Raw genomic sequence first — 14,889 nt, 5'->3', positions numbered from 1 at the left:
CCCCCATTCCACCATGCTCTCTAATCCACCAATTACTGCATACCGTTCCCCACCCGCTCTCTAATCCAACAATTACAGCATCCCGTTCCCCACACACTCTAATCCACCTATCACATCCCCCCATTCCTCCACTCGCTCTCTAATCCACCAATTACAGCATCTTGTTCCCCACACTCTCTAATCCACCAATCACAGCCCCCCCCATTCCACGACCCGCTCCCTAATCCACCAATCACAGCCTCCCGTTCCATCCAAACTCTAATCCATCAATCACGCCTTCCCTTCTCTCCGACCGCTAATCCACCAATCACAGCCGCCCCTTCCCTCCGATCTCTAATCCCCATCAAAGCCTCCCCTTTCCTCTGATCTCTAATCCACCAATCACAGCCTCCCTTTCCCGCCGATCTCTAATCCGCCAATCAATGCCTCCCTTTAACTCTGATCTCTAATCCACCAATCACAGGCTCCCTTTCGCTCAGATCGCCAATCCACCAATCACAGCCTCCCCTTCGCTCCGATCTATAATCCACGAATCACAGCCTCCCATTCCCTCCGATCCCTCGTACACCAATCACAGCCGCCCCTTCCCTCCGATCTCTGATCAACCAATCACAGCGTCCCCTTCGTTCCGATCTCGAATACACCAATCACATCCTCCCCTTCCCACGGCTATCCAATCCACCAATCACAGCCTCCCATTCCCTCCGATCCCTCGTACACCAATCACAGCCTTACCTTACCTCAGATCTCTCATACACCAATCACAGCCTCGCCTGTGCTCTGATCTGTAATCCACCAATCACAACCTTCCTTTCCCTCCGATCTCAAATACACCAATCAGCCTCCCCTTTCCTCTGATCTCTAATCCACCAATCACAGCCACCCATTCCCTCCGATCTCTAATCCACCAATCACAGCCTCCCCTCTATCTCTAATTCTCCAATCACAGCTTCCCCCTTGCTCCCAGTTCTCTAATCCACCTATATCCCCCACTCCCTACTCCACCAATCACAGCCTTCCGTTCGTCCGGCTTGCTAACTCACCAATCAGTCTCCTGTTTTTCCACTACTCTCTAATCCACCAATCACAGTCACCTAGTCCCCGCCGCCCGGTCTCTGAGCCAGCAATGAAGCCTCCCATTTTCCTGTGCTCTGTAGTCCACCAATCATAGCCTCCCCTACCCTCTTCCTTTAATACACCAATCACAGCCTCCTGTTTTTCCCTTATCTCAGTAAACCACCAATCACAGCCTCCCATACCCGCCACTCTTTAATACACCAATCTCAGCCCCCGTTCCTCCCCTTGATCTCTAACTCACCAACCACAGGTCACCCATTCCCCTGCTCTCTGATCCACCAATCACAGCCTCCTGTACTGCCCTAGCTGTCTAAGCCAACAATCACAACCTACCATTCCACCTCAGCTCTGTGATCCACCAATCACAACCTCTCCCTCCCGCCACTCACTTATCCATCAATCACAGCCACCCGTTCCTCCACCCGCTCCCTGATCCACCAATTACAGCATCCCGTTCCCCACCCGCTCTCTAATCCACCAATCACAGCATACCGTTCCCCACCCGCTCTCTACTCCACCAATCACAGCCCCCCATTCCACCATGCTCTCTAATCCACCAATTACTGCATACCGTTCCCCACCCGCTCTCTAATCCAACAATTACAGCATCACGTTCCCACACACTCTAATCCACCAATCACAGCCCCCCATTCCTCCGCTCGCTCTCTAATCCACCAATCCCAGCCTCCCGTTCCATCCAAACTCAAATCCATCAATCACGCCTCCCCTTTCCTCTGATCTCAAATCTGCCAATCACAGACAGCCCTTCGCTCCGGTCTCTCATACGCCAATCACAGCCTCCCTTTCCCTCCGACCTCGAATCCACCAATCACAGCCTCCCTTTCCCTCCGACCTCTAATCCACCAATCAGAGCCTCCCCTTCTCTCCAATCTCTGATACACCAATCAGAGCCTCAACTTCCCTCTGATCTCTAATCCACCAATCATAGCCTCCCCTTTCCTCTGATCTCTAATTTACCAATCACAGACAGTCCTTCGCTCAGATCTATAATCCACCAATCACAGCCTCCCCTTCCCTCCGGTCTCTCATACGCCAATCACAGCCTCCCTTTCCCTCCGATCTCTGATCCACCAATCGCAGCCTCCCTTTCCCTCCGATTTCTAATCCACCAATCACAGCCTCCACTTCCCTCCGATCCCTAATCGACCAATCACAGCCTCCCCTTCCCTCCGATCTCTATTACACCAATAACGGCCTCCCCTTCCCTCCGCCCTCATATACACCAATCACCGACTGCGCTTCCCTCCGATCTCTAATCCACCAATCACAGCTTCCCCTCCCCTCCGACTTCTAATCCACCAATCACAGCCTCCTCTTCCCTCTGCTTTCTTATCCACCAATCACAGCCTCCCCTTACCTCCGATGTCTAATCCAGTATTAACAGCCACTCCATCCCTCTGATCTCTAATACACAAATCACAGCCTCCCCCACCCTCCAATCTCTAATCAATTACAGCATCCCTTTACTCGTGGATCTCTAATCCACCAATCACAGCCTCCCCTTGCCTCTGATCTCTAATACACCAAGCACAGCCTCCCCTCCATCTCGAATCCAGCAATCTCAGCCTCCCCTTCCCTCCAATCTCTAAACCACCAATCACAGCCTCCCCTTCCCTCCGATCTCTAATCCAGCAATCACAGCCTCCCCTTCCCTCCGATCACTATTACACAAATCAGATCCTCCCCTTCCCTCCAATCTCTAATATACCAATCATAGACCCCCCCTCCCTCTGATCTCTAATCCACCAATCACAGCATCCCATTCCCTCCAATCTCTCATCAACAAATCACAGCCTCCCCTTCCCTCCGATCACTAATACTCCAATCACAATCTCCCCTTCCCTCTGATCTCTAATACACCAATCACAGCCTCCCCTTCCCTCCGATCTGTAATCGTCCAATCACAGCCTTCCCTTCCGCCGATCTCTAATACACCAATCATCGCCTCCCCTTCCCTCCGATCCACCAATCACAGCCTCCCCTTCCCTCCGATCTCTAATACACCAATCACAGCCTCCTCTTCGCCCCGATCTCTATTACACCAATAACGGCCTCCCCTTGCCTTCGATCTTTAATCTACCAATCACAGCTTCCCCTCCCCTCCGACTTCTAATCCACCAATCACAGCCTCCTCTTCCCTCTGCTTTCTTATCCACCAATCACAGCCTCCCCATCCCTCTGATTCTAATCCACCAATCACAGCCTCCCCTTCCCTCCGATCACTAATACTCCAATCACAACCTCCCTTTCCCTCTGATCTCTAATACACCAATCACAGCCTCCCCTTCCCTCCGATCTGTAATCATCCAATCACAGCCTTCCCTTCCGCCGATCTCTAATACACCAATCATCGCCTCCCCTTCCCTCCGATCTCTGATCCACCAATCGCAGCCTCCCCTTCCTTCCGATCGCTGATCCACAAATCACAGCCTCCCCTTCCCTCCGATTTCTAATCCACCAATCACAGCCTCCCCTTCCCTCAGATTCTCTAATCCACTAATCACAGCCTCCACTTCCGTCCGATCCCTAATCGACCAATCACAGCCTCCCCGTCCCTCCGATCTCTAATACACCAATCACAGCCTCCTCTTCGCCCCGATCTCTATTACACCAATAACGGCCTCCCCTTCCCTCCGCTCTCATATACACCAATCACCGACTGCGCTTCCCTCCGATCTCTAATCCACCAATCACAGCCACGACTTGCCTTCGATCTTTAAACTACCAATCACAGCTTCCCCTTCCCTCTGCTTTCTTATCCACCAATCACAGCCTCCCCTTACCTCTGCTTTCTTATCCACCAATCACAGCCTCCCCTTACCTCCGATGTCTAATCCAGTATTAACAGCCACTCCATCCCTCGGATCTCTAATAAACCAATCACAGCCTCCCCCACCCTCCAATCTCTAATCCACCAATCACAGCATCCCTTTCCTCTTGGATCTATAATCCACCAATCACAGCCTCCCCTTGCCTCTGATCTCTAATACACCAAGCACAGCCTCCCCTCTATCTCTAATCCAGCAATCTCAGCCTCCCCTTCTCTCCAATCTCTAATCCAGCAATCACAGCCTCCCCTTCCCTCCGATCTCTAATCCACCAATCACAGCCTCCACTTCCCTCCGACCTCTAATCCACCAATCACAGCCTCCCCTTCCCTCCGATCACTATTACACAAATCAGATCCTCCCCTTCCCTCCAATCTCTAATATACCAATCATAGACCCCCCCTCCCTCCGATCTCTAATCCACCAATCACAGCATCCCATTCCCTCCAATCTCTCATCCACAAATCACAGCCTCCCCATCCCTCTGATTCTAATCCACCAATCACAGCCTCACCTTCCCTCCGATCTCATCCACCAATCACAGCCTCCCCTTCCCTCCGATCTCTAATCCACCAATCACAGCCTCCCCTTCTCTCCGATCTTTAATCCACCAATCACAGCCTCCTCTTCGCTCTGATCGCTAATCCACCAATCACAGTATCCCCTTCCCTCCGATCTCTAATACACCAATCACAGCCTCTCCTTTCCCCTGATCTCTAATACACCAATCACACCCTCCCCTTCCCTCCGATCTGTAATCGACCAATCACAGCCTTCCCTTCCTTCCGATCTCTAAAACACCAATCACAGCCTCTCCTTCCCTCCGATCTCTAATCCACCAATCACAGCCTCCCTTTTATCTCTAATCCACCAATCACAGCCTCCCCTTCCCTCCGATCACTAATACACCAATCACAGCCTCCCCTTCCCTCCGATCTCCAAAACACCAATCACTGCCTCTCCTTCCCTCCGATCTCTCATCCAGCAATAACAACCACGCCTTCCCTCTGATCTCTCATCTATTAACCACAGCCTTCCTTCTATCTCTAATCGACCAATCAGAGCCACCCCTTCCCTCCAATCTCTAATCCACCAATCACAGCCTCTCTTTCCTCTTGGATCTATAATCCACCAATGACAGCCTCCCCTTGCCTCTGATCTCTAATATACCAAGCACAGCCTCCCCTCTATCTCTAATCCAGCAATCTCAGCCTCCCCTTCCCTCCGATCTCTAATCCACCAATCACAGCCTCCCCTTCCCTCCGATCTCTAATCCAGCAATCACAGCCTCTCTTTCCTCTTGGATCTATAATCCACCAATGACAGCCTCCCCTTGCCTCTGATCTCTAATATACCAATCACAGCCTCCCCTTCCCTCCGATCTCTAATCCACCAATCACAGCCTCCCCTTCCCTCCGATCACTAAAACACCAATCACAGCCTCTCCTTCCCACCGATCTCTAATCCACCAATCACAGCCTCCCCTTCCCTCCGATCTCTAATACACCAATCACAACCTCTCCCTCCCGCCACTCACTTATCCATCAATCACAGCCCCCCGTTCCTCCACCCGCTCCCTAATCCACCAATTACAGCATCCCGTTCCCCACCCGCTCTCTAATCCACCAATTACAGCATCCCGTTCCTCCACCCGCTCTCTAATCCACCAATCCCAGCCTCCCGTTCCATCCAAACTCAAATCCATCAATCACGCCTCCCTTCTCTCCGACCGCTAACACACCAATCACAGCCTCCCCTCGTCTCCGACCGCTAATCCACCAATCACAGTATCCCCTTCCCTCCGATCTCTAATCCATCAATCACAGACAGCCCTTCACTCCGGTCTCATACGCCAATCACAGCCTCCCTTTCCCTCCGACCTCAAATCCACCAATCACAGCCTTCCCTTCCGCCGATCTCTAATACACCAATCATCGCCTCCCCTTCCCTCCGATCTCTGATCCACCAATCACAGCCTCCCCTTCCCTCGGATTTCTAATCCACCAATCGCAGCCTCCCCTTCCCTCCGCTCTCATATACACCAATCACCGACTGCGCTTCCCTCCGATCTCTAATCCACCAATCACAGCCACGCCTTGCCTTCGATCTTTAATCTACCAATCACAGCTTCCCCTTCCCTCTGCTTTCTTATCCACCAATCACAGCCTCCCCTTACCTCCGATGTCTAATCCAGTATTAACAGCCACTCCATCCCTCGGATCTCTAATACACCAATCATAGCCTCCCTCACCCTCCAATCTCTAATCCACCAATCACAGCATCCCTTTCCTCTTGGATCTATAATCCACCAAGCACAGCCTCCCCTCTATCTCTAATCCAGCAATCTCAGCCTCCCCTTCCCTCCAATCTCTAATCCAGCAATCACAGCCTCCCCTTCCCTCCAATCTCTAATCCAGCAATCACAGCCTCCACTTCCCTGCGACCTCTAATCCACAAATCACAGCCTCCCCTTCCCTCCGATCACTATTACACAAATCAGATCCTCCCCTTCCCTCCAATCTCTAATATACCAATCATAGACCCCCCCTCGCTCCGATCTCTAATCCACCAATCACAGCCTCCACTTCCCTCCGACCTCTAATCCACCAATCACAGCCTCCCCTTCCCTCCGATCACTATTACACAAATCAGATCCTCCCCTTCCCTCCAATCTCTAATATACCAATCATAGACCCCCCCTCCCTCTGATCTCTAATCCACCAATCACAGCATCCCATTCCCTCCAATCTCTCATCAACAAATCACAGCCTCCCCTTCCCTCCGACCTCTAATCCACCAATCATAGACCCCCCCTCCCTCTGATCTCTAATCCACCAATCACAGCATCCCATTCCCTCCAATCTCTCATCAACAAATCACAGCCTCCCCTTCCCTCCGACCTCTAATCCACCAATCATAGACCCCCCCTCCCTCTGATCTCTAATCCACCAATCACAGCATCCCATTCCCTCCAATCTCTCATCAACAAATCACAGCCTCCCCATCCCTCTGATTCTAATCCACCAATCACAGCCTCACCTTCCCTCTGATCTCTAATCCACCAATCACAGCCTCCCCTTCCCTCCAATCTCTAATACACCAATCACAGCCTCTCCTTTCCGCTGATCTCTAATACACCAATCACAGCCTCCCCCCCTCCGATCTCTAATCGACCAATCACAGCCTCCCCTTCCCTCCGATCTGTAATCGACCAATCAGAGCCTCCCCTTCCCTCCAATCTCTAATATACCAATCATAGACCCCCCCTCCCTCTGATCTCTAATCCACCAATCACAGCATCCCATACCCTCCAATCTCTCATCAACAAATCACAGCCTCCCCTTCCCTCCGATCACTAATACACCAATCACAGCCTCCCCTTCCCTCCGATCACTAAAACACCAATCACAGCCTCTCCTTCCCTCCGATCTCTAATACACCAATCACAACCTCTCCCTCCCTCCGATCTCTAATCTACCAATCACAGCCTCCCTTTTATCTCTAATCCACCAATCACATCCTCCCCTTCCCTTCGATCTCTAATACACCAATCACAACCTCTCCCTCCCTCCGATCTCTAATCCACCAATCACAGCATCCCATTCCCTCCAATCTTTCATCCACAAATCACAGCCTCCCCATCCCTCTGATTCTAATCCACCAATCACAGCCTCACCTTCCCTCTGATCTCTAATCCGCCAATCACAGCCTCCCCTTCCCTCCGATCTCTAATCCACCAATCACAGCCTCCCCTTCTCTCCGATCTCTAATACACCAATCACAGCCTCTCCTTTCCGCTGATCTCTAATACACCAATCACACCCTCCCCGTCCCACCGATCTGTAATCGACCAATCACAGCCTTCCCTTCCTTCCGATCATTAAACACCAATCACAGCCTCTCCTTCCCTCCGATCTCTAATACACCAATCACAGCCTCCCCCCCTCCGATCTCTAATCGACCAATCACAGCCTCCCCTTCCCTCCGATCTGTAATCGACCAGAGCCTCCCCTTCCCTCCGATCTCTAAAACACCAATCACAGCCTCTCCTTCCCTCCGATCTCTAATCCACCAATCACAGCCTCCCCTTCCCTCCGATCACTAATACACCAATCACAGCCTCCCCTTCCCTCCGATCTCTAAAACACTAATCACAGCCTCCCCTTCCCTCCGATCTCTCATCCAGCAATAACAACCACGCCTTCCCTGATCTCTCATCTATTAACCACAGCCTCCCTTGTATCTCTAATCGACCAATCAGAGCCACCCTTTTCCTCCAATCTCTAATCCAGCAATCTCAGCCTCCCTTTCCTCTTGGATCTGTAATCCACCAATCACTGCCTCCCCTTCCCTGCGATCTCTAAACCACCAATCACAGCCTCCCCTTCCCTATGATCTCTAATCCACCAATCACAGCCTCCCCTTCCCTCCGATCTCTAATCCACCAATCACAGCCTCCCCTTCACTCCGATATCTCATCCACCAATCACAGCCTCCCATTCACTCCGATCTCTAATCCACCAATCAGAACCTCCCCTTCCCTCCGATCTCTCATCCACCAATCACAGCCTCCCCTTCCCTCCGATCACTAATCCACCAATCACAGCCTCCCCTTCCCTCCGATCTCTAATCCACCAATCACAGCCTCCCTATACCCCCGATCTCGAATCCACCAATCACAGCCTCCCCTTCCCTCCGATCCCTAATATACCAATCACAGACTCCCCTTCCCTCCGATCTCTAATCCACCAATCACAGCCTCCCCTTCACTCCGATCTCTCATCCACCAATCACAGCCTCCCCTTCCCTCTGATCTCTAAACCACCAATCACATCCTTCCCTTCCCTCCGATCTCTAATCCACCAATCACAGCCTCCTCTTCCCTCCGATCTCTCATCCACCTATCACAGCCTCCCCTTCCCTCCGATGTCCAAAACACCAATCACAGCCTCTCCTGCCCTCTGATCTCTCATCCATTAACCACAGCCTCCCTTCTATCTCTAATCCTCCAATCACAGCCACCTCCTTGCTCCCAGTTCTCTAATCCACCTATATCCCCCACTCCCTACTCCACCAATCACAGCCTCCCGTTCGTACGGCTTGCTAACCCACGAATCTGTCTCCTGTTTTTCCACTACTCTCTAATCCACCAATCACAGTCACCTAGTTCCCGCCGCCCGCTCTCTGAGCCAGCAATGAAGCCTCCCATTTTCCTGTGCTCTGTAGTCCACCAATCATAGCCTCCCCGACCCTCCTACGTTTAATACACCAATCACAGCATCCTTTTTTTCCCCTATTCCCTGTAAACCACCAATCACAGCCTCCCATACCCGCCACTCTTTAATACACTAGTCTCAGCCCCCGTTCCTCCCCTCGATCTCTAACTCACCAACCACAGTCACCCATTCCCCTGCTCTCTGATCCACCAATCACAGCCTCCTGTACTGCCCTAGCTGTCTAATCCAACAATCACAACCTACCGTTACACCTCTGCTCTGTAATCCACCAATCACAACCTCTCCCTCCCGCCACTCACTTATCCATCAATCACAGCCACCCGTTCCTCCACCCGATCTCGAAACCACCAATTACAGCATTCCGTTCCCCACCCACTCTCTAATCCAACAATCACAGCATCCCGGTCCTCCAACCACTCTCTAATCCACCAATTACAGCATGCCGTTCCCCATCCGCTCTCTAATCCACCAATCACAGCCCACCGTTCCTCCAACCGTTCTCTAATCCACCAATTACAGCATCCCGTTCCCCACCCGCTCTCTAATCCACCAATCACAGACCACCGTTCCTCCACTCGCTCTCTAATCCACCAATTACAGCATCCCGTTTCCCACCTGCTCCCTAATCCACCAATCACAGCCTCCCGTTCCATCCAAACTCTAATCCATCAATCACGCCTTCGCTTCTCTCCGACCGCTAATCCACCAATCACAGCCCCCCCTTCCTTCCAATCTCTAATCCACCAATCACGGCCGCCCCTTCACTTCCACCTCGAATACACCAATCGACGCCGACCATTCCCTCTGATCTCCAATCCACCTATCACAGGCTCCCTTTCGCTCCGATATTGAATGCACCAATCACAGCCTCTCCTTCCCTCCGATCTCTAATACACCAATCATAGCGACCTCGATCCTTCGATCACTCATACACCAATCACAGCCTCCCTTTCCCAAGGATCTCTAATCCACCAATCAAAGCATCCCTTTCCCTCGGTGTGTGGAACCCACAACCCAGTGAGATTCAGTGTGTGTGGGACCCGTACCCCAGTGAGAGTCAGTGTGTGTGGAACCCAGACCCCAGTTAGAATCAGTGTGTGTGGAACCCATAGCCCAGTGAGAGTCAGTGTGCGGAACCCGTACCCCAGTGAGAGTCAGTGTGTGTGGAACCGAGACCCCAGCGAGAGTCAGGGTGTGGAACCCGTACCCCAGTGCAAGTCGGTGTGTGGAACCCGTACCCAGTGAGAGTCAGTGTGTGTGGAACCCGTACCCCAGTGAGAGTCAGTGTGTGTGGAACCTGTTCCCAGTGAGAGTCCGTGCGTCTGGAACCGGTTCCCAGTGAGAGTCAGTGTGTGTGGAACCCGTACCCCATTGAGAGTCAGTGTGTGGAACCCGTACCCCAGTGAGAGTCAGTGTGTGGGGAACCCGTATCCCAATGAGAGTCAGTGTGTGTGGAACCTGTACCCCAGTGAGAGTCAGTTTGTGTGGAACCCGTACCCCAGTGAGAGTCAGTGTGTGAGAAACCCACACCCCAGTGAGAGTCAGTGAACTTGGAACCCAGACCCCAGTGAGAGTCAGTGTGTGTGGAATCTTTACCCCAGTGAGAGTCAGTGGGTGTGGAACCCATACCCCAGTGAGAGTCAGTGGGTGTGGAACCCATTCCCAGTGAGAGTTATTGTGTGTGGAACACGTCCCCCAGGGAGAGTCAGTGTGTGTGGAACCCATACCCCAGTGAGAGTCCGTGGGTGTGGAACCCGTTCCCAGTGAGAGTCAGTGTGTGTGGAACCTGTTCCCAGTGAGAGTCCGTGTGTAAGAAACCCACACCCCAGTGAGAGTCAGTGTGTGTGGAACCCGTTCCCAGTGAGAGTCAGTGTGTGAGACCCGTACCCCAGTGAGAGTCAGTGTGTGTGGAACATTTAACCCAGTGAGAGTCAGTGTGTGGAACCCGTACCCCAGTGAGAGTCAGTGTGAGTGGAACCCATTCCCCAGTGAGAGTCAGTGTGTGTGGAAACCATTCCCCAGTGAGAGACAGTGTGTGTGGAACTTTTACCCCAGTGAGAGTCAGAATGTGTGAGACACGTGCCCCAGTGAGAGTCAGTGTGTGTGGAGACCGTACCGCAGTGAGAGTCAGTGTGTGTGGAACCCATACCCCAGTGACAGTCAGTGTGTGGAACCCGTATCCCAGTGAGAGTCCGTGTGTGTGGAACCCGTTCCCAGTGAGAGTCAGTGTGTGGAACCCGTACCCCATTGAGAGTCAGTGTGTGGAACCCGTACCCCAGTGAGAGTCAGTGTGTGGGGAACCCGTATCCCAATGAGAGTCAGTGTGTGTGGAACCTGTACCCCAGTGAGAGTCAGTTTGTGTGGAACCCGTACCCCAGTGAGAGTCAGTGTGTGAGAAACCCACACCCCAGTGAGAGTCAGTGAACTTGGAACCCAGACCCCAGTGAGAGTCAGTGTGTGTGGAATCTTTACCCCAGTGAGAGTCAGTGGGTGTGGAACCCATACCCCAGTGAGAGTCAGTGGGTGTGGAACCCATTCCCAGTGAGAGTTATTGTGTGTGGAACACGTCCCCCAGGGAGAGTCAGTGTATGTGGAACCCATACCCCAGTGAGAGTCCGTGGGTGTGGAACCCGTTCCCAGTGAGAGTCAGTGTGTGTGGAACCTGTTCCCAGTGAGAGTCCGTGTGTAAGAAACCCACACCCCAGTGAGAGTCAGTGTGTGTGGAACCCGTTCCCAGTGAGAGTCAGTGTGTGAGACCCGTACCCCAGTGAGAGTCAGTGTGTGTGGAACATTTAACCCAGTGAGAGTCAGTGTGTGGAACCCGTACCCCAGTGAGAGTCAGTGTGAGTGGAACCCATTCCCCAGTGAGAGTCAGTGTGTGTGGAAACCATTCCCCAGTGAGAGACAGTGTGTGTGGAACTTTTACCCCAGTGAGAGTCAGAATGTGTGAGACACGTGCCCCAGTGAGAGTCAGTGTGTGTGGAGACCGTACAGCAGTGAGAGTCAGTGTGTGTGGAACCCATACCCCAGTGACAGTCAGTGTGTGGAACCCGTACCCAGTGAGAGTCATTGTGTGTGGAATCCGTACCCCAATGAGAGTCAGTGTGTGTGGAACCCGTACCCCAGTGAGAGCCAGTGTGTGTGGAACACTTATCCCAGTGAGAGTCAGTGTGTGTGGAACCCGTATCCCAGTGAGAGTCAGTGTGTGTGGAACCCGTATCCCAGTGAGAGTCAGTGTGTGGAACCCGTACCCCAGTGAGAGTCATTGTGTATGGAACCCATACCCCAGTGACAGTCAGTGTGTGGAACCCGTATCCCAGTGAGAGTCAGTGTGTGGAACCCGTACCCCAGTGAGAGCCAGTGTGTGTGGAACACTTATCCCAGTGAGAGTCAGTGTGTGTGGAACCCATACCCCAGTGACAGTCAGTGTGTGGAACCCGTATCCCAGTGAGAGTCAGTGTGTGGAACCCGTACCCCAGTGAGAGTCATTGTGTGTGGTGCCCGTATCCCAGTGAGAGTCAGTGTGTGTGGAACCCGTACCCCAGTGAGAGCCAGTGTGTGTGGAACACTTATCCCAGTGAGAGTCAGTGTGTGTGGAACCCGTATCCCAGTGAGAGTCAGTGTGTGTGGAACCCGTACCCCAGTGAGAGTCAGTGTGTGTGGAACCCGTACCCCAGTGAGAGTCAGTGTGTGTGGAACCCGTACCCCAATGAGAGTCAGTGTGTGTGGAACCTGTGCCCCATTGAGAGGCAGTGTGTGGAACCAGTACCCCAGTGAGATTTAGTGTGTGTGTAACCTGTACCCCAGTTAGAAACAGTGTGTGTGGAACCCATAGCCCAGTGAGATTCAGTATGTGTGGAACCCATACCCCAGTTAGAATCAGTGTGTGTGGAACCCATAGCCCAGTGAGAGTCAGTGTGCGGAACCTGTACCCCAGTGAGAGTCAGTGTGTGGAACTTTTACCCCAGTGAGAGTCAGAACGTGAGAGACACGTGCCCCAGTGAGAGTCAGTGTGTGTGGAGACCGTACCGCAGTGAGAGTCAGTGTGTGTGGAACCCATACCGCAGTGACAGTCAGTGTGTGGAACCCGTATCCCAGTGAGAGTCAGTGTGTGGAACCCGTACCCCAGTGAGAGCCAGTGTGTGTGGAACACTTATCCCAGTGAGAGCCAGTGTGTGTGGAACCCGTACCCCAGTGAGAGCCAGTGTGTGTGGAACACTTATCCCAGTGAGAGTCAGTGTGTGGAACCCGTACCCCAGTGAGAGTCAGTGTGTGTGGAATCCGTACCCCACTGAGAGTCAGTGCGTGTGGAACCCGGAACCCAGTGAAAGTCAGTGTGTGTGGAACCCGTGCCCCATTGAGAGGCAGTGTGTGGAACCAGTACCCCAGTGAGATTTAGTGTGTGTGGAACCTGTACCCCAGTTAGAAACAGTGTGTGTGGAACCCATAGCCCAGTGAGAGTCAGTGTGCGGAACCCGTACCCCAGTGAGAGTCAGTGTGTGGAATCTTAACCCCAGTGAGAGTCAGTGTGTGTGGAACCCATACCCCAGTTAGAATCAGTGTGTGTGGAACCCACAGCCCAGTGAGAGTCAGTGTGTGTGAAACCGAGACCCCAGCGAGAGTCAGTGTGTGTGGAACCCGTACCCCAGTGAGAGTCAGTGTGTGGAATCTTAACCCCAGAGAGAGTCAGTGTGTGTGGAACCCATACCCCAGTTAGAATCAGTGTTTGTGGAACCCACAGCCCAGTGAGAGTCAATGTGTGTGAAACCGAGACCCCAGCGAGAGTCAGGGTGTGGAACCCGTACGCCAGTGAGAGGCAGTGTGTGGAACCCGTACCCCAGTGAGAGTCAGTGTGTGTGGAATCTTAACCCCAGTGAGAGTCAGTGTGTGTGGAACTGAGACCCCAGTGATAGTCAGTGTGTGTGGAACCCGTACCCCAGTGAGAGTCAGTGTGTGTGAAACCGAGACCCCAGCGAGAGTCAGGGTGTGGAACCCGTACCCCAGTGAGAGGCAGTGTGTGGAACCCGTACCCCAGTGAGAGTCAGTGTGTGTGGAACCCGTACCCCAGTGAGAGTCCGTGTGTGTGGAACCCGTACCCCAGTGAGAGTCAGTGTGTGTGGAACCCGTTCCCAGTGAGAGTCAGTGTGTGTGGAACCCGTACCCCAGTGAGAGTCCGTGTGTGTGGAACCCGTACCACAGTGAGAGTCAGTGTGTGTGGAACCCGTTCCCAGTGAGAGTCAGTGTGTGTGGAACCTGTACCCCAGTGAGAGTCAGTGTGGGGGGAACCGGTACCCAGTGAGAGTCAGATTGTGTGGAACCCGTACCCCAGTGAGAGTCAGTGTGAGAGAAACCCACACCCCAGTGAGAGTCAGTGTGTGTGGAACCAGTACCCCAGTGAGAGTCAGTGTGAGAGAAACCCACACCCCAGTGAGAGTCAGTGTGTGTGGAACCCGTTCCCAGTGAGAGTCCGTGTGTGTGGAACCCGTTCCCAGTGAGAGTCCGTGTGTGTGGAACCCGTTCCCAGTGAGAGTCAGTGTGTGAGACCCGTACCCCAGTGAGAGTCCGTGTGTGTGGAACCCGTACCCCAGTGAGAGTCAGTGTGTGTCGAACCCGTACCCCACATCTTTGGACTGTGGGAGGAAACCGGAGCACCCGGAGGAAACACACGCACACACGGGGAGGATGTGCAGACTCCGACAGACAGTGACCCAAGCCGGAATCGAACC

The sequence above is a fragment of the Scyliorhinus torazame genome, chromosome 16 (assembly GCF_047496885.1).
Source record: "Scyliorhinus torazame isolate Kashiwa2021f chromosome 16, sScyTor2.1, whole genome shotgun sequence".
In the NCBI taxonomy this organism is placed as follows: Eukaryota; Metazoa; Chordata; class Chondrichthyes; order Carcharhiniformes; family Scyliorhinidae; genus Scyliorhinus; species Scyliorhinus torazame.
Note: the sequence above shows the minus strand (reverse complement) of the source record.